At 42.3% G+C, this 20,018-nt stretch overlaps 1 protein-coding gene across 5 annotated transcripts in view; it reads left to right on the top strand.

Annotated features, from left to right (window-relative positions):
- Nucleotides 1-20,018, top strand: part of LOC109880108 (disabled homolog 2-interacting protein) — a 256,453-nt gene that overhangs the window by 150,893 nt on the left and 85,542 nt on the right. For 2 of the 5 annotated variants that reach the window (XM_031808702.1, XM_031808703.1), the window contains exon 1: nucleotides 13,877-14,704. The exons of the other annotated variants lie outside the window; for them this stretch is intronic. The gene's annotated coding sequence lies outside the window, so the exon portion shown is untranslated. Of the gene's footprint in view, nucleotides 1-13,876; nucleotides 14,705-20,018 lie in introns of those variants that run through there. 5 annotated transcript variants of the gene reach the window in all.

The following is a 20,018-nucleotide window of genomic DNA, read 5'->3' as shown; positions in this document are numbered from 1 at the left end:
TCTGTAAACTGTATATTAGTGAAGTGAATGCTGGTAGTGTTGACTGCTCTGTAAACTGTATATTAGTGAAGTGAATGCTGGTAGTGTTGACTGCTCTGTAAACTGTATATTAATGAAGTGAATGCTGGTAGTGTTGACCCTTCTGTAAACTGTATATTAATGTTGTGAATGCTGGTAGTGTTTAACCTTCTGTGAACTGTATATTAGTGAAGTGAATGCTGGTAATGTTGACTGCTCTGTAATCTGTATATTAATGTTGTGAATGCTGGTAGTGTTGACTGCTCTGTAAACTGTATATTAGTGAAGTGAATGCTGGTAGTGTTGACTGCTCTGTAAACTGTATATTAGTGAAGTGAATGCTGGTAGTGTTGACTGCTCTGTAAACTGTATATTAGTGAAGTGAATGCTGGTAGTGTTGACTGCTCTGTAAACTGTATATTAGTGAAGTGAATGCTGGTAGTGTTGACTGCTCTGTAATCTGTATATTAATGTTGTGAATGCTGGTAGTGTTGACCCTTCTGTAAACTGTATATTAGTGAAGTGAATGCTGGTAGTGTTGACCCTTCTGTAATCTGTATATTAATGAAGTGAATGCTGGTAGTGTTGACTGCTCTGTAAACTGTATATTAGTGAAGTGAATGCTGGTAGTGTTGACTGCTCTGTAATCTGTATATTAATGTTGTGAATGCTGGTAGTGTTGACTGCTCTGTAATCTGTATATTAGTGAAGTGAATGCTGGTAGTGTTGACTGCTCTGTAATCTGTATATTAATGTTGTGAATGCTGGTAGTGTTGACCCTTCTGTAAACTGTATATTAGTGAAGTGAATGCTGGTAGTGTTGACTGCTCTGTAAACTGTATATTAGTGAAGTGAATGCTGGTAGTGTTGACTGCTCTGTAAACTGTATATTAGTGAAGTGAATGCTGGTAGTGTTGACTGCTCTGTAAACTGTATATTAGTGAAGTGAATGCTGGTAGTGTTGACTGCTCTGTAATCTGTATATTAATGAAGTGAATGCTGGTAGTGTTGACTGCTCTGTAATCTGTATATTAATGTTGTGAATGCTGGTAGTGTTGACCCTTCTGTAAACTGTATATTAGTGAAGTGAATGCTGGTAGTGTTGACCCTTCTGTAATCTGTATATTAATGAAGTGAATGCTGGTAGTGTTGACTGCTCTGTAAACTGTATATTAGTGAAGTGAATGCTGGTAGTGTTGACTGCTCTGTAAACTGTATATTAGTGAAGTGAATGCTGGTAGTGTTGACTGCTCTGTAAACTGTATATTAGTGAAGTGAATGCTGGTAGTGTTGACTGCTCTGTAATCTGTATATTAATGAAGTGAATGCTGGTAGTGTTGACTGCTCTGTAATCTGTATATTAATGTTGTGAATGCTGGTAGTGTTGACCCTTCTGTAAACTGTATATTAGTGAAGTGAATGCTGGTAGTGTTGACCCTTCTGTAATCTGTATATTAATGAAGTGAATGCTGGTAGTGTTGACTGCTCTGTAAACTGTATATTAGTGAAGTGAATGCTGGTAGTGTTGACTGCTCTGTAATCTGTATATTAATGTTGTGAATGCTGGTAGTGTTGACTGCTCTGTAATCTGTATATTAGTGAAGTGAATGCTGGTAGTGTTGACTGCTCTGTAATCTGTATATTAATGTTGTGAATGCTGGTAGTGTTGACCCTTCTGTAAACTGTATATTAGTGAAGTGAATGCTGGTAGTGTTGACTGCTCTGTAAACTGTATATTAGTGAAGTGAATGCTGGTAGTGTTGACTGCTCTGTAAACTGTATATTAGTGAAGTGAATGCTGGTAGTGTTGACTGCTCTGTAAACTGTATATTAGTGAAGTGAATGCTGGTAGTGTTGACTGCTCTGTAATCTGTATATTAATGAAGTGAATGCTGGTAGTGTTGACTGCTCTGTAATCTGTATATTAATGTTGTGAATGCTGGTAGTGTTGACTGCTCTGTAATCTGTATATTAATGTTGTGAATGCTGGTAGTGTTGACTGCTCTGTAAACTGTATATTAATGAAGTGAATGCTGGTAGTGTTGACTGCTCTGTAATCTGTATATTAATGAAGTGAATGCTGGTAGTGTTGACTGCTCTGTAAACTGTATATTAGTGAAGTGAATGCTGGTAGTGTTGACCCTTCTGTAAACTGTATATTAGTGAAGTGAATGCTGGTAGTGTTGACTGCTCTGTAAACTGTATATTAATGAAGTGAATGCTGGTAGTGTTGACTGCTCTGTAAACTGTATATTAGTGAAGTGAATGCTGGTAGTGTTGACCCTTCTGTAAACTGTATATTAATGAAGTGAATGCTGGTAGTGTTGACTGCTCTGTAAACTGTATATTAATGTTGTGAATGCTGGTAGTGTTGACTGCTCTGTAAACTGTATATTAGTGAAGTGAATGCTGGTAGTGTTGACTACTCTGTAAACTGTATATTAATGAAGTGAATGCTGGTAGTGTTGACCCTTCTGTAAACTGTATATTAATGTTGTGAATGCTGGTAGTGTTGACTGCTCTGTAATCTGTATATTAGTGAAGTGAATGCTGGTAGTGTTGACTGCTCTGTAAACTGTATATTAATGAAGTGAATGCTGGTAGTGTTGACTGCTCTGTAAACTGTATATTAGTGAAGTGAATGCTGGTAGTGTTGACCCTTCTGTAAACTGTATATTAATGAAGTGAATGCTGGTAGTGTTGACTGCTCTGTAAACTGTATATTAGTGAAGTGAATGCTGGTAGTGTTGACCCTTCTGTAAACTGTATATTAGTGAAGTGAATGCTGGTAGTGTTGACTGCTCTGTAATCTGTATATTAATGTTGTGAATGCTGGTAGTGTTGACTGCTCTGTAAACTGTATATTAGTGAAGTGAATGCTGGTAGTGTTGACCCTTCTGTAAACTGTATATTAATGAAGTGAATGCTGGTAGTGTTGACTGCTCTGTAAACTGTATATTAGTGAAGTGAATGCTGGTAGTGTTGACCCTTCTGTAAACTGTATATTAATGAAGTGAATGCTGGTAGTGTTGACTGCTCTGTAAACTGTATATTAGTGAAGTGAATGCTGGTAGTGTTGACCCTTCTGTAAACTGTATATTAGTGAAGTGAATGCTGGTAGTGTTGACTGCTCTGTAATCTGTATATGAATGTTGTGAATGCTGGTAGTGTTGACTGCTCTGTAAACTGTATATTAGTGAAGTGAATGCTGGTAGTGTTGACTGCTCTGTAAACTGTATATTAGTGAAGTGAATGCTGGTAGTGTTGACTGCTCTGTAAACTGTATATTAATGAAGTGAATGCTGGTAGTGTTGACCCTTCTGTAAACTGTATATTAATGTTGTGAATGCTGGTAGTGTTTAACCTTCTGTGAACTGTATATTAGTGAAGTGAATGCTGGTAATGTTGACTGCTCTGTAATCTGTATATTAATGTTGTGAATGCTGGTAGTGTTGACTGCTCTGTAAACTGTATATTAGTGAAGTGAATGCTGGTAGTGTTGACTGCTCTGTAAACTGTATATTAGTGAAGTGAATGCTGGTAGTGTTGACTGCTCTGTAAACTGTATATTAGTGAAGTGAATGCTGGTAGTGTTGACTGCTCTGTAAACTGTATATTAGTGAAGTGAATGCTGGTAGTGTTGACTGCTCTGTAATCTGTATATTAATGAAGTGAATGCTGGTAGTGTTGACCCTTCTGTAAACTGTATATTAGTGAAGTGAATGCTGGTAGTGTTGACTGCTCTGTAATCTGTATATTAATGTTGTGAATGCTGGTAGTGTTGACTGCTCTGTAAACTGTATATTAGTGAAGTGAATGCTGGTAGTGTTGACTGCTCTGTAATCTGTATATTAATGTTGTGAATGTTGGTAGTGTTGACTGCTCTGTAAACTGTATATTAGTGAAGTGAATGCTGGTAGTGTTGACTGCTCTGTAATCTGTATATTAATGTTGTGAATGCTGGTAGTGTTGACTGCTCTGTAAACTGTAGTGTTGACTTTTGGACAGATGGTTGACCATGGGTTGAACCAAGCTGATGTTTAAAGCAGGGATTAGGGATCCTTCTCTCCTCTCCTCTCTCCTCACTTTCTTTCCTCTCTTCCTCTCCTCCTCTCCTCTCCCAGGCTTAATAGAAAGGGCCTGGTTGTGATCTGAATACAGAGCACACCATCAAAGGAACCCAACGAACAGTGCTCTGAAACGACTGCTCACACACACACACACACACACACACTCATTCACCCACTAACATATACACACACACAGTGCATACTGTTCTCTCCATACATATGTTTGCATGCACACATATACATTTTGAGCCTACATATACAGTATTATCACTCACTCACATCAATGAGGGAGACACACACACACCAGGCAAACCCCAGCTCATCCAGATGACGCAGAGCTCAGCAGACGTGACACCTCAACTGTGCTCTCGGACACCTCAAGTCCCCCCTGGCTAAATGTCCATGGTGATATTAGACTTTCACTCCACTTCCTTAACTGACCCGTTTCAGTCCTGCTGATCGTGATCCCATCATATGACTGAACCTTAGTTTTTACCTACTTTTCCACCCTTTCTGTCCCTCTACACCTCTCTCTCTATATATACAGTGCCTTGCGAAAGTATTCGGCCCCCTTGAACTTTGCGACCTTTTGCCACATTTCAGGCTTCAAACATAAAGATATAAAACTGTATTTTTTTGTGAAGAATCAACAACAAGTGGGACACAATCATCAAGTGGAACGACATTTATTGGATATTTCAAACTTTTTTAACAAATCAAAAACAGAAAAATTGGGCGTGCAAAATTATTCAGCCCCCTTAAGTTAATACTTTGTAGCGCCACCTTTTGCTGTGATTACAGCTGTAAGTCGCTTGGGGTATGTCTCTAACAGTTTTGCACATCGAGAGACTGAAATTTTTTCCCATTCCTCCTTGCAAAACAGCTCGAGCTCAGTGAGGTTGGATGGAGAGCATTTGTGAACAGCAGTTTTCAGTTCTTTCCACAGATTCTCGATTGGATTCAGGTCTGGACTTTGACTTGGCCATTCTAACACCTGGATATGTTTATTTTTGAACCATTCCATTGTAGATTTTGCTTTATGTTTTGGATCATTGTCTTGTTGGAAGACAAATCTCCGTCCCAGTCTCAGGTCTTTTGCAGACTCCATCAGGTTTTCTTCCAGAATGGTCCTGTATTTGGCTCCATCCATCTTCCCATCAATTTTAACCATCTTCCCTGTCCCTGCTGAAGAAAAGCAGGCCCAAACCATGATGCTGCCACCACCATGTTTGACAGTGGGGATTGTGTGTTCAGGGTGATGAGCTGTGTTGCTTTTACGCCAAACATAACGTTTTGCATTGTTGCCAAGAAGTTCAATTTTGGGCACCTTCTTCCACATGTTTGGTGTGTCTCCCAGGTGGCTTGTGGCAAACTTTAAACAACACTTTTTATGGATATCTTTAAGAAATGGCTTTCTTCTTGCCACTCTTCCATAAAGGCCAGATTTGTGCAATATACGACTGATTGTTGTCCTATGGACAGAGTCTCCCACCTCAGCTGTAGATCTCTGCAGTTCATCCAGAGTGATCATGGGCCTCTTGGCTGCATCTCTGATCAGTCTTCTCCTTGTATGAGCTGAAAGTTTAGAGGGACGGCCAGGTCTTGGTAGATTTGCAGTGGTCTGATACTCCTTCCATTTCAATATTATCGCTTGCACAGTGCTCCTTGGGATGTTTAAAGCTTGGGAAATCTTTTTGTATCCAAATCCGCCTTTAAACTTCTTCACAACAGTATCTCGGACCTGCCTGGTGTGTTCCTTGTTCTTCATGATGCTCTCTGCGCTTTTAACGGACCTCTGAGACTATCACAGTGCAGGTGCATTTATACGGAGACTTGATTACACACAGATGGATTGTATTTATCATCATTAGTCATTTAGGTCAACATTGGATCATTCAGAGATCCTCACTGAACTTCTGGAGAGAGTTTGCTGCACTGAAAGTAAAGGGGCTGAATAATTTTGCACGCCCAATTTTTCAGTTTTTGATTTGTTAAAAAAGTTTGAAATATCCAATAAATGTCGTTCCACTTGATGATTGTGTCCCACAAAATACAGTTTTATATCTTTATGTTTGAAGCCTGAAATGTGGCAAAAGGTCGCAAAGTTCAAGGGGGCCGAATACTTTCGCAAGGCACTGTATATATCTCTTCCTGTCCCTCTATACCTCTCTCTCTCTAGATATATATATATATATATATATATCTCTCTTTCTGTCCCGCTATACCTCTCTCTCTATATATATATATATACCTCTTTGTCCCTCTATAACTCTCACTTAAGTTCCCCCCCAGCCCTCGACCCCCCGCTCTCTATTCCCATCTCTCTGCATCCCTCTGGCTTCTCTCCCGCTTTCTCCATCCTGTCCATCTCTCCGTCCGCCGCCCCTCTCCCAGACCGTGTCCAGTGTCTTACCACAGAGAGCCTTATATACACTGGGAGAAGAAGAGAAGATTGAACCACTGAGCAGAGTTTCCTGTTATTGATAATGAGCTTAAAAGCGCTTGAGGATATTGAGGTAGAACATTCTGGGATTCTCTGGGATATTTTTTTTACAGTATTCGTCTAAGGATGGTTTCTCCAACTCTCGCTATCAAGCTCTCTCTTTCTCTCAAAGCACACACACATGCAGGCACGAACACACGCACACATGCGCGCGCACACACACTGTCATGTGTCACTTCCAAAAAAGAGATGTAAAGAGCAGGAACAGAGGGAGTGAGAGGGAGAGCACAGTGCAGCTCCACTGATGCAGTGTGACCCAGTTACAGACTTAAACAAGGTGGCTGAGTGTTTAGCCAGGTCCTTTTGATCCGTTTCACCCTGTGGTCACTGGAAGTTTAGAAGACTGCAATTGCAGTAGCATTTACTGTCTTACGATATAGTAGTTTCATTTTACAGTATTGTACTTCTCTCTCTCCCAGCTCTACCACTGAACGACAGTAGCTACTGTCTGTATCTGTGTGTTTGTGTACGATACACTACATGATCAAAAGTATCTGAGACACCTGCTCGTCCAACATCTCTTTCCAAAATCATGGGCATTAATATGGTGTTGCCCCCCCCCCCCCTTGCTGCGTCTAGGCTTTCCACTAGATGTTGGAGCATTGCTGCGGGGAATTGCTTCCATTCAGACACACAAGCATTAGTTAGATCGGGCACTGATGTTGGGCGATTAGGCCTGACTCGCAGTTGGCGTTCCAATTCATCCCAAAGGTGTTCGGTGGAGTTGAGGTCAGGCCTCTGTAAAGGTCAGTCAAGTTCTTCCACACCGATCTCGACAAACCATTTATGTATGAATCTCACTTTGTGCACGGGGACATTGTCATGCTGAAACACAAACGGGCCTTCCCCAAACTGTTGCCACAAATTTAGAAGCACAGAATCATCTAGAATGTCATTGTATGCTGTAGCGTTAAGGTTTCCCTTCATTGGAACTAAGGGGCTTAGTCCTAACCATGAAAAACAGCCCCAGACCATTATCCCTCCTCCACCAAACTTTACAGTTGAAACTATACATTGGGGCAGGTAGTGTAGTGTAGAGAACGTGTTTCCACTGCTCCAGAGTCCAATGGCGGGCGGCTTTACACCACTGCAGCCGACGCTTGGCATTGCTCATGGTAATCTTAGGATTGTGTGCGGCTGCACGGCCATGGAAAACAATTTCATAAAGCTCCCAACGAACAGTTCTTGAGCTGACGTTGCTTCCAGAGGCAGTTTGGAACTCGGTATTGAGTGTTGCAACCAAAGACAGACCATTTTTACATGCTGCACACTTCAGCACCTTTCTGAGCTTGTGTGGCCTACCACTTCCCGGCTGAGCTGTTGTTGCTCCTAGATGTTTACACTTACAGTTGACTGGGGTCACTCTTGCAGGATAGAAATTTGACGAACTGACTTGTTGAAAAGGTGGCATCCTACAACGGTGCCACATTGAAAGTCTCTGAGCTATTCAGTAAGGCCGTTCTACTGCCAATGTTTGTCTATGGAGATTGCATGGCGGTGTGCTCGATTTTATACACCTGTCAGCAACAGGCATGGCTGAAATAGCCGAATCTACTAATTTGAAGTGGTGTCTACATACTATTGCATATACGTATAGTGTAGCTATGCGATCAGAGCTCTTTCACCTCTCTCTTCTTCTTAAGAGAAAGCCTTATATGAAAGGCCCTATGCAAACTTTGGCTCACTCCCATATCACTGTCTCCATCTTATTTTCACTCCTAACCATCCTCCTCTCTGCTCTATCAAATCCAGCTTTATTTATGTAGCACATTTCAGACAAGGATGCAACTCTGCGCATCACAGGAAAAAACATACATAAAAAAACATTTAGAAATGAAAACAGAAATATTTACTCCATAACAATGGAACAAAAACAAAAAGAATAACAATAAAACAGAAATATTTACTCCATAACAAACAAACAATGGAACAAAAACAAAAAGAATAACAATAAAACAGAAATATTTACTCCATAACAATGGAACAAAAACAAAAAGAATAACAATAAAACTGAAATATTTACTCCATAACAATGGAACAAAAACAAAAAGAATAACAATAAAACAGAAATATTTACTCCATAACAAACAAACAATGGAACAAAAACAAAAAGAATAACAATAAAACAGAAATATTTACTCCATAACAATGGAACAAAAACAAAAAGAATAACAATAAAACAGAAATATTTACTCCATAACAATGGAACAAAAACAAAAAGAATAACAATAAAACAGAAATATTTACTCCATAACAAACAAACAATGGAACAAAAACAAAAAGAATAACAATAAAACAGAAAAGGCTATAATGCACCCCAATGAAAAGCAGAGCAAAAAGTTGTGTTTTAAGACCCCTTCTAAATATGTCCACAGTTTCACCTCCACCCCCCCCCCCCCTTTCAGATTCTCTGGCAGTTTTCCAGAGGCTGACGGCATAATAACTAAAGGCTGCCTCTCCATGCCTCTTCGTACTAGGCTTTGAGATAGTTCCAGAGGAGATGAGGGACCTAATGGGCACATACAGTGCATTCGGAAAGTATTCAGACCACTTCCATTTTTCCACATTTTGTTACGTTACTGCCTTATTCTAAAATGGATTCAATAAATATGTGTCCTCATCAATCTACACACAATACCCTATAATGACGAAGCGAAAACATATTTTTTTTATTGGGCAAATGTATTACAAAAAAAAACAGAAATACCTTATTTACATAAGTATTCAGACCCTTTGCTATGAGACTCGAAATTGAGCTCAGGTGCATCCTGTTTCTATTGATCATCCTTGATGTTTCTACAACTGGATTGGAGTCCACCTATGGTAAATTCAAGTGATTGGACATGATTTGGAAAGGCACACACCTGTCTATATAAGGTCCCATAGTTGACAGTGCATGTCAAAAACCAAGCCGTGAGGTCGAAGGAATTGAGACAGGATTGTGTCCTGGCACAGGTCTGGGGAAGTGTACCAAAACATTTCTGCAGCATTTAAGGTCCCCAAGAACACAGTGGCCTCCATCATTCTTAAATAGAAGAAGTTTGGAACAACCAAAAGTCTTCCTAGAGCTGGCCGCCCGGCCAAACCGAGCAATCAGGGTGAAGGAGGAGACCCTTGGTCAAGAAGGTGACCAAGAACCCAAGAACCCAATGGTCACTCTGACAGAGCTCCAGAGTTCCTCTGTGGAGATGGGAGAACTTTCCAGAAGGACAACCATCTCTGCAGTACTCTACCAATCAGGCCTTTATAGTAGAGTGGCCAGACGGTAGCAACTCCTCAGTAAAAGGCACATCTCAGATCATGAAACTGATTAAATCAAGATTGAACTCTTTAGCCTGAATGTCAAGTGTCACGTATGGAGGAAACCTGGCACCATCTCTACGGTGAAGAATGGTGGTGTCAGCATCATGCAGTGGAGATGTTTTTCAGCAGCAGGGACTGGGAGACTAGTCAGGATTGAGGGAAAGATGAATGGAGCAAAGTACAGAGAGATCCTTGATGAAAACCTGCTCCAGAGCACTCAGGACCTCAGACTAGGACGAAGGTTCACCTTCCAACAGGGCAACGACCCTAAGCACAGAGCCAAGAGAATGCAGGGGTGGCTTCGAGACAAGTTTCTGAATATCCTTGAAAGGCCCAGCCAGAGCCCAGACTTGAATCCGATTGAACATCTCTGGAGAGACCTGAAAATAGCTGTGCAGCGATGCTCCACATCCAACCTGACAGAGCTTGAGAGGATCTGCAGAGAAGAATGGGAGGTGTGCCAAGCTTGTAGCGTCATACCCAATAAGACTCGAGGCTGTAATCTCTGCCAAAGGTTCTTCAGCAAAGTACTGAGTTAAAGGTCTGAACACTTACGTAAATGGTCAGTTTAATCCATTTTAGAATAAGTCTGTACGGTAGCAAAATGTTGAAAAAGTCAAGGGGTCTGAATACTTTCCGAGTGCACCGTAACTAAAAAGCATGTCTGACATGTATTGGGGTGCACAATTGTGGATTGATATAAAAACCACTAGAATCATCTTACAATGTATTCTAAAATACAGAGAGTGAAGAGACTTTAAATCTGCGTAATGTGTGCTCTCTGGTCTTGGTCACTACTCGTGCTGCAGCATTCTGTATGTTTTGCAGTTGACTAATGGCTTTCTTGGGTAGACCAGACAGGAGAGCATTACAGTAGTCAAGCCTGCTTGTAATAAAAGCACGGTTGAGTCTCTCTGTATCAGCCTGAGGGAGAATGTTCCTCAGGTGGTAAAAAGCTATTTTGGTCACATTCCTATTGTGTGATTCGAAATTGAGTTTGGAATCTAAACTGACGCCTAGGTTTTTTACCTGGTATTTTTTACCTGGCGTTGGCTAATGAGGATCCTAATAAATCAATGTGTGACCAGATTCGCTCTCTGTGCTTTGGCTTCAATAATAAGTACCGCGGTCTTGTCTTGATTCAGCTGGAGGAAGTAGTGATTCATCCAAGTATTTAAATCACCAATACAGTCTAATAATTTATCTGTCGAGCTAAAGTCCGCTTGTGACACAGAAATATTCATTTGTGTATCATCTGCGCAGCACTGAAAATCAATTCTGTGCTTTCTGATAATGCCATCAAGGGGTAAAATATACCCAGATTTGAACCGAGTGGAACGCCACATGTGATATCTATTTTCTCTGAGTTATGTTCACCAAGGGTGACAAAAAACTCTCGAACAGTTAAATAGGTCTTAAACCAATTTAGAACTGGACACGAGAGGCCAACCCACAACCAGTCTGTCTAAAACAGTGTTTCCTAAACTTCAGCTGTGTAGTGCTAGGGCAAAAACCCATAAGTGCACCCCGTGGGGTCCCGAGGATTGAGTTTGAGAAACGTTGGTCTAGAAGGACGTCATGGTCAACAGTGTTGAATGCTGCAGTTACATTCAAGAGTACAAGGACAGAGAGCTGTTTGGCATCTGTGTTTGGGCTCTAAGATAATTTGCCACTTTATAAGTAAGGCTGTCTCTGTGCTGTGGTGGGCACGAAAACCAGATTGAAATTTTAGCTGTTTAAAAAAAGATTTATCCAGAATTTTACTGCCAATTGGCCGAAAATTGCTAAGAGCTGAAGAATCTAAATAACTTTTTTTCAGAAGGGGTTTTACCATAGCAGTTTTTAGTGCCGTGTGAAAAGTGCCTGTGAACATGGAGTGATTAACAATAGTTTGCTTGACTCATACCGAGCCTAATATTTGTTATATTTGTCGCACTGCTTTGCTTTATCTTGGCCAGGTCGCAGTTGTAAATGAGAACCTGTTCTCAACTGGCCTCCCTGGTTAAATAAAGGTGAAATAAAAATGTAGATGTGGAGTAAAGTTCCCATAGGTTTGCCGGGGTAAGATTTATCAGGACATCAATGGTCGAAAAGAGCACTCTTGAATTATTCCGATTATTCGTGACCAAGTTAGAAAAATGTGTCCGTCCGGAATTTCGAATTGCCTTGTTGTGTATGCCAAGTTGCTGTCTCAGAATATCATAATAGACCTGCAACTTTCTCCTCTTCCGCTCAAACCTTCTGCAATTTCTCCTTAATTGATTCATTTCCTCACTCATCGAAGGGGCTATCCGTTTGGATGTGGCTTTTTTTTTTTACCCTATGGAGCCAGAGCCTTGAGCCTGACACACACCGACTGCTCTGTAGATAGACTGTAGAGACTAGATGAGAGAGAGAGAGAGAGAGAGAGAGAGAGGTGAAAGAGATAAAGAGGAGAGTGTTTTATGGTTTTGTTGGGTGTGAATAGCAGCTGCACCGGCTGGCTGTCTGGCTTTACACCGCTGCAACACAGCAGCCAAAGGCATTCATAGCTTTTAGACTACAGACATCGCTGCTCTTTCATCTGGGAGGCAGCAGGTATATAGTGAACATTTCGCAGTAGCAACATTTTACAAGTGATTTGATGGAGGATATAATGTGAAAGTATTTCAGGGTTTAATTGAAGATATTAAGCAATGGGTTTCACCTTTTGTAGGCTACTGTATAAGGTCATCCACAGAGCTAGCCCCAGCCCTATTTCCAACACTTGCCCTTACTCTCTGCCTCCACCCAGTCTACAGCTGGCTTGCGAAAGTATTCACCCCCCATTGGCATTTTTCCTAATTTATTGCCTTACAACCTGGAATTAAAATAGATTTTGGGGGGTTTGTATCATTTGACTTACACAACATGCCTACCACTTTGAAGATGCTAAATATTTTTTATGAAACAAACAAGAAATAAGATAAATAAACTGAACTTGACAAATATACTTGGCACATCTAGCCACTGGGATTTTTGCCCATTCTTCAAGGCAAAACTGCTCCAGCTCCTTCAAGTTGGATGGGTTTTGCTGGTGTACAGCAATCTTTAAGTCATACCACAGATTCACAATTGGATTGAAGTCTGACCAGTTTCCCAGTACCTGCAGATGAAAAACATCCCCAAAGCATGATGCTGCTGCCACCACCATGCTTCACTGTGGGGATGGTGTTCTTGGGTGATGAGAGGTGTTGAGTTTGTGCCAGACATAGCATTTTCCTTGATGGCCAAAAAGCTCCATTTTAGTCTCATCTGACCAGAGTACCTTCTTCTATATGTTTGGGGAGTCTCCCACATGCCTTTTGGCTAACGCCTAACGTGTTTGCTTATTTTTTTTCTTTAAGCAATGGCTTTTTTCTGGCCACTCTTCCGTGAAGCCCAGCTCTGTGGAGTGTACAGATCGAAGTGGTCCTATGGGCAGGTACTCCAATCTCCACTGTGGAGATTTGCAGCTCCTTCAGGGTTATCTTTGGTCTCTTTGTTGCCTCTCTGATTAATGCCCTCCTTGCACGGTCTGTGAGTTTTTGTGGGCGGCCCTCTCTTGGAAGGTTTGTTGTGGTGCAATATTCTTTCTATTTTTTTATAATGGATTTAATGGTGTTCCATGGGAAGTTTCTGACATTTTTTTATAACCCAACCCTGATCTGTACTTCTCCACAACTTTGTCCCTGACCTGTTTTGAGAGCTCCTTGGTCTTATGGTGTCGCTTGCTTGGTGGTGTTGCAGACTGGTGTATATATTCTGAGATCATGTGACACTTAGATTGCACACAGGTGGACTTTATTTAACCAATGATGTGACTTGTGAAGGTAATTGGTTGCACCAGATGTTATTTAGGGGCTTCATAGCAAAGGGGGTGAATACAGCACTTTTCAGTTTTTTTTTTTTTTGAATTTTTGAAAAAAGTACATTTTTCATTTCACTTCACCAACTTGGAATATTTTGTGTATGTCCATTTCATGGAATCTAAATAAAACTCCATTTAAATTACAGGTTGTAATGCAACAAAATAGGAAAAACACGAAGGGGGATGAATACTTTTGCAAGGCATAATACTGGCCAAAGTCCTTGCCTATAGGCAGTGGCAGCAGGGGCTTCCTGGGAGGTGTCTTTCCTCAGATGGGGCCTACAGGACAAAGAGTACACACACACACACAATGGAGGCACAGTGGGGCAGATCCAGGCTGCACCACATACACACACTCATACACACCCCTCCCACTGCATGCAGAGAGAAGGAGAAGGGGGGGGTTACAGTCAATCCCGCTGGGAGGGAGAGCAAGGGAGCAAGAGAGAGAGAGAGAGAAAAAGGCTGCAAGATCCCCTGCTCTGAGCATTGTGTACAGGCACGCTTACACGAAGTCTCAACTATGCAGAGATTGAGAGAGGAGAGGCCGTGTCCCACTTCAGAGAGGGCACAGGAAATAGGACAGCCTCTGTACCACCAATAGAGAGAGAGAGAGAAGGGAGAAGAAGAAAAAAGGAAAACCAGAGAGAGAGAGAGAAGGAAGAGCGAGTGAGAGCATTGTAGCACTGATTCTCCGCCCCTCACCTCAGAGTAGCAGCAGCAAGAAAGAGGGAGAGAAAGGGAGAAGGAGGAAGAGAGCCACAAGGAAAACAGAGAGAAAGAGCAAGTACTCTACAGTGGGAAAGGGGGTGCTTTGAGAAAGCTCTGCTCGAACACTCCTCCGGTCCTCCCTCTTTTCATTTGCTCCGGCTCTTCCTCTCTCTCTCTCCGTCCATCTGCCAAGCGTTGTTCGATTGTTCCGGGGAATTCTGACCATGCCTGGTGAGTGCCCTGTGTTCTGCTGCTTATCACATGCCACTCACACTGCGTTGTGTGCGTTCAGGCTTTCAATGGTGTGTTTGTATGAGTGCGTATGGAAACAAATTAGGGACAGTAAAGGAGAAGGGTTTTATTGAGATGCCGGGGTTTGTTGCAGCCTGTTATTTTGCGGTGCTCTGTCCTCTCTCTCAAATGTATTCATTTCAATGAGCTTTATTGGCATGACAAGATATTACATTATTTGACAAATAAAACATCTACGAACATAATTAAATGAGGAATTGAGGAAATTAAAATATCCTATCTCTGTTATAGGATTAGGTGTCACTGTAAAAACAGTGTAGTGTAGTGCACAATTGTATTCAACATGCACTCTTGCTATGGAATAACATACTAATCTACTGCACTGTATATTAGTCGCAACGAACTAACACCTTCCCACTGTCTGATAAGGACCTGAGCTCTTGGGGTTTGAATGAGAACCAGTGTCAGTGCTGCTCTACCACAGAAATGGTGAGAGAGAGAGAGAGAGAGAGAGAGAGAGATAGAGAGAGAGAGAGAGAGAGAGAGAGAGAGATCAGCCTCTCCAGGCCCGCTAACAGAAATCAGATGACTGGCCACCACTCCCGCTGCCTGCTGGGTGGTCAGTGGCTGATTTGGGTTGCCGTTCTGAAACCATAGGCAGTATGAAGTCATTATCGTTGTCATGATGCCCCTTTGACCCTTAGCAAGGGAACAGAGAGAGCGGTACATATACCGCTGGAGAGGAGAGTGACCGCTAATTTCATTTACAGAGACACTGTCTCTTTCATTCAGGAGAGGAGAGGAGGAGATGACGGGAAATGCTACCGTTGCTGGTTGAGCTCACCGCCAATCTGTCTGTTCCCTCTCTCTCTACGTCCCCAGTCTGTCTGTTCCCTCTCTCTCTCCGTCCCCAGTCTGTCTGTTCCCTCTCTCTCTCTCCGTCCCCAGTCTGTCTGTTCCCTCTCTCTCTCCGTCCCCAGTCTGTCTGTTCCCTCTCTCTCTCCGTCCCCAGTCTGTCTGTTCCCTCTCTCTCTCCGTCCCCAGTCTGTCTGTTCCCTCTCTCTCTCTCCGTCCCCAGTCTGTCTGTTCCCTCTCTCTCTCCGTCCCCAGTCTGTCTGTTCCCTCTCTCTCTCCGTCCCCAGTCTGTCTGTTCCCTCTCTCTCTCCGTCCCCAGTCTGTCTGTTACTAATTGAGCAATACACCCAGTCTTTATGTCCGTTGTTTAGAGAGAGCAAGGTCTTTTTAATCATCTCTCAGAAATACCATGTTAGAGTTATTGGATGGTATAATTCAGAGATGGTGATGTACATACATCAATAGGAATGATTCTTATTCAGAGGAATCATGTTTTATGTTGATTCAATGTATTTGTTGTACTTTGTTCAATTCTCTATTCTAGTTAGAGTTGGATTATATTTGTGTCCTATTAAATAGTTAATATATTATTAAATCGTTTTTTTATAATAGTGTTGTTGTTGATATTGTTGTTGCATCCAGTACTGTGTAATCTTTTCAAATATTGTACCAATGCACTGTTAATATACGGTGTTCAATTATAAGGACACTCACAAAGTTGTGATTGTTTTGTTTTCAATCATCAAAGATAAATAAATACCAGAGACGCACAGCAGAACGCTAACGTTAATTATCCCTCGGTGTAATAAAACAAGAGACAACACAGGCAATGAATAACCATCAAACAATGGATCCTAAAGGCAACAATGAACAATCATTCTTTGGTGTAGTGACTGTCTGGGTAAATGTTAGCTTAGAGATATCTGAAATTCTGAATTGAATGTGAGAGGACAGGATAGGAGGGGAGAGGAAAGGAAAGGAAATGAGAGCAGAGGGGTGAGGAGAGGAGAGCTCGGCTGGTTGTGCTGTTTGTTTGTTGCCTGCTGTGTGTGTGATGCCCTCCCGACGATCATCATCGCGATTGGCTGCCATTCAGATTAAGCGGCAGCATAGTTGGATGCAGCGTTGTTTATCTCCAAACATACTGGACAAAATTATAAATGCAACATGCAACAATTTCAAAGAGTCATTGTTCATATAAGGAAACGAGTCAATTGAAGTAAACAAATGATGGAGTTCACTACTGAGCAGGGTCGCAGCCATGGGTGGGCCTGGGAGGGCATAGGCCCACCCACTGGGGAGCCAGGCCCAGCCAATCAGAATTAGCTTATCCCCACAAAAGGGCTTTATTACAGACAGAAATACTCCTCAGCACCCGCCCACCCTCCCCTCAGACAATCCTGCAGATGAAGAAGCCGGATTGGAGTTCCTGGGCTGGCGTGGTTACCCGTGGTCTGCGGTTGTGAGGCCGGTTGGATATACTGCCAAATTCTCTAAAACGATGGTAGAGAAATGAACATTGAATTACCTGGCAACAACTCTGGGTGGACATTCCTGCAGTCATCATGACAATTGCACGCTCCCTCAAAACTTGAGACATCTACATTGTGGAATTGTGTTGTATCAGCTTCTTGATATGCCACACCTGTCAGGCGGATGGATTATCTTGACAAATGCTACAATGCTCACTAAATTTGAGAGAAATACACTTTTTGTGCGTGTGTAAACTTTCTGGGATCTTTCATTTCAGCTCATGAAACATGGGACCAACTCTTTACATGTTGCGTTTATATGTTACAGGTATGTTTACACTGGACACTGACTGTAGCCTACAAAGCTCTGTGTGTCAGTAGCTCACACATTAATCGTAACGAGAAGGAGATGCTGTACATCTTAACTGCTGCCAGGTGCATACTTTGTGTGTGTATGTGTGCACGTGTGTGTGCGTGCGTTTCGTAAGACTGTGGGTACATGTATATGAGTGCGACTGCATGTGTGCGTTTGTTTACCAATGCAGAGAGACAGTGCGATCTCGCTAACCGACAGCCAAGTGTGAAAATGGGAGTGTGAGAGAAAGAGCCGTAAGTCATTTTCACAACCTTACACATACAGTGGCAGAATATGCAAGGGCGAGACGACGCGAACATGGATATTAGAGAGAGAGTGAGTCAAGGAGAGACGAAAGCAAAGAAAATGGATTGGAGATGAGAGAGATGAAAGGACAGAGTGCCATTGTGTAGATTTTGATGTGCATTCTTAATAGCCTATCATTTTGAAATGATAGATGTGAAGAGATCGGGAGGGGGAAACAAGGAGAACAGGATGAGAGGAGGGCTGTTGGTACTAATGATAAAACATCTTTAATATGAAGTGAAAGAGGTATTCACTTTGATGTGAATGAATATGTTGTGTGTTAGAGAGAGAGGGAGACAGAGACAGAGAGACAGTGCACCATAATCAGAGGGCTGTTGTCCGGACCTCTGGAAGTCTCTATGGGGGTGCCACAGGGTTCAATTCTCGGCAGACTCTTTTCTCTTTATACATTTTTATTTTTATTTGACCTTTATTTAACTAGGCAAGTCAGTTAAGAACAAATTCTCAACAAATTCAACGACGTCGCTCTTGCTGTTGGTGATTCTCTGATCCACCTCTACGCAGGCGATACCATTCTGTATACTTCTGGCCCTTCTTTGGACACTGTGTTAACTAACCTCCAGATGAGCTTCAATGCCATATAACTCTCCTTCCGTGGCCTCCAACTACTCTTAAATGCAAGTAAAACTAAATGCATGCTCTTCAACCGGTCGCTACCAGAAACTGCCCACCCGTCCAGCATCACTACTCTGGACGGTTCTGACTTCGAATATGTGGACATCTACAAATAACTAGGTGTCTGGTTAGACTGTAAACTCTCCTTACAGACTCACATTAAGCATCTCCAATCCAAAATTAAATCTAGAATCGGCTTCTTATTTCGCAACAAAGCATGCTTCACTCATGCTGCCAAACATACCCTCCAAGACTATCCTACCGATCCTTGACTTCGGAGATGTCATTTCCAACACTCTACTCAGAAAATTGGATGCAGTCTATCACAGTGCCCTCCGTTTTGTCACCAAAGCCCCATATACTACCCACCACTGCGACCTGTATGCTCTCGTTGGCTGGCCCTCACTTCATATTTCTCGCCAAACCCACTGGCTCCAGGTCATCTATAAGTCTTTGCTAGGTAAAGCCCCGCCTTATCTCAGCTTACTGGTATACCATAGCAGCACCCACCCGTAGCATGCGCTGCAGCAGGTATATTTCACTGGTCACCCCCCAAAGCCAATTCCTCATTTGGCCGCCTTTCCTTCCAGTTCTCTGCTGCCAATGACTGTAACGAATTGCAAAAATCACTGAAGCTGGAGACTCATATCTCCCATATCTTCCATGTGTTGTTTGTGTCGCACTGCTTTGCTTTATCTTGGCCAGATCGCAGTTGTAAATGAGAACTTGTTCTCAACTGGTCTACCTGGTTAAATAAAGGTGAAATAAAAATAAGCAAGATTTGTGACCTGTTGCCACACCCAGTGAAGAACAAACACCATTGTAAATACAACGCATATTTATGTTTATTTATTTTCTCTTTTTTACTTACTTTTTTACTTACTTTTCTTTGCTTGCTGTTTGGGGTTTTAGGCTGGGTTTCTGTACAGCACTTTGAGATATCAGCTGATGTACGAAGGGCTACATAAATACATTTGATTTGATATGTTTCCCATGATAATAAAGCCCTGAGAGAGAGAGAGAGAGATGACAGAAAAGCAACTGTCCTTCCTGTCGTGAGAGGACAACAGAAACCACTGGCGTCTAGATACGGACCTTAGAACGCAAACACTTCTGTTAATCAGACAGACGGAAACAGAACCAACTCACTGTTTCAGACTGAGATACCTCAGGGAACTCTAGGGACTGAGAGAAACTATGCAAATACACTCAAGACAAGACACTTTTCTCCTACGTTGGAGCCATTGAGTTAATGCAGCATCAGCCATCCCAGGCAACTAAATGATGCCCCTTACAGTGGAATCTCTTCCCATAGAAGCCTCAGCCAGATCTAATAATTACCCAATGGCCATCTGACACAATGGGTGGCCAGGAGAAAAGCATAACGATGAGGAATAGAGAGAGAAAACATCAAGTTAATGCTCTGTAGTCCCTCTCTCACTTTATCCCTGATCCCTCCCTCTATTCTCCCCTCTCCCTCCCTCCCTCCCTCCGTCCCCCCTCCATCCTTCCCACTTTCTGTAATTAGGCTGTCAAAGCCCATCTCTGTCATGTCCATTGATTTACTGAGAGCTGATGAAGCAGAGCGGATCCACAGTGCTTCGGCCAGATGGAGGGGAGGAGGGCGGTCAGAGGGCTCCTCTAACCAGGCTGGGAGCACTCTGCTGGG

The sequence above is a fragment of the Oncorhynchus kisutch genome, linkage group LG29, assembly GCF_002021735.2.
Source record: "Oncorhynchus kisutch isolate 150728-3 linkage group LG29, Okis_V2, whole genome shotgun sequence".
Taxonomy (NCBI): domain Eukaryota; kingdom Metazoa; phylum Chordata; class Actinopteri; order Salmoniformes; family Salmonidae; genus Oncorhynchus; species Oncorhynchus kisutch.
Note: the sequence above shows the minus strand (reverse complement) of the source record. Positions and strands in the feature narration are given on the sequence as shown.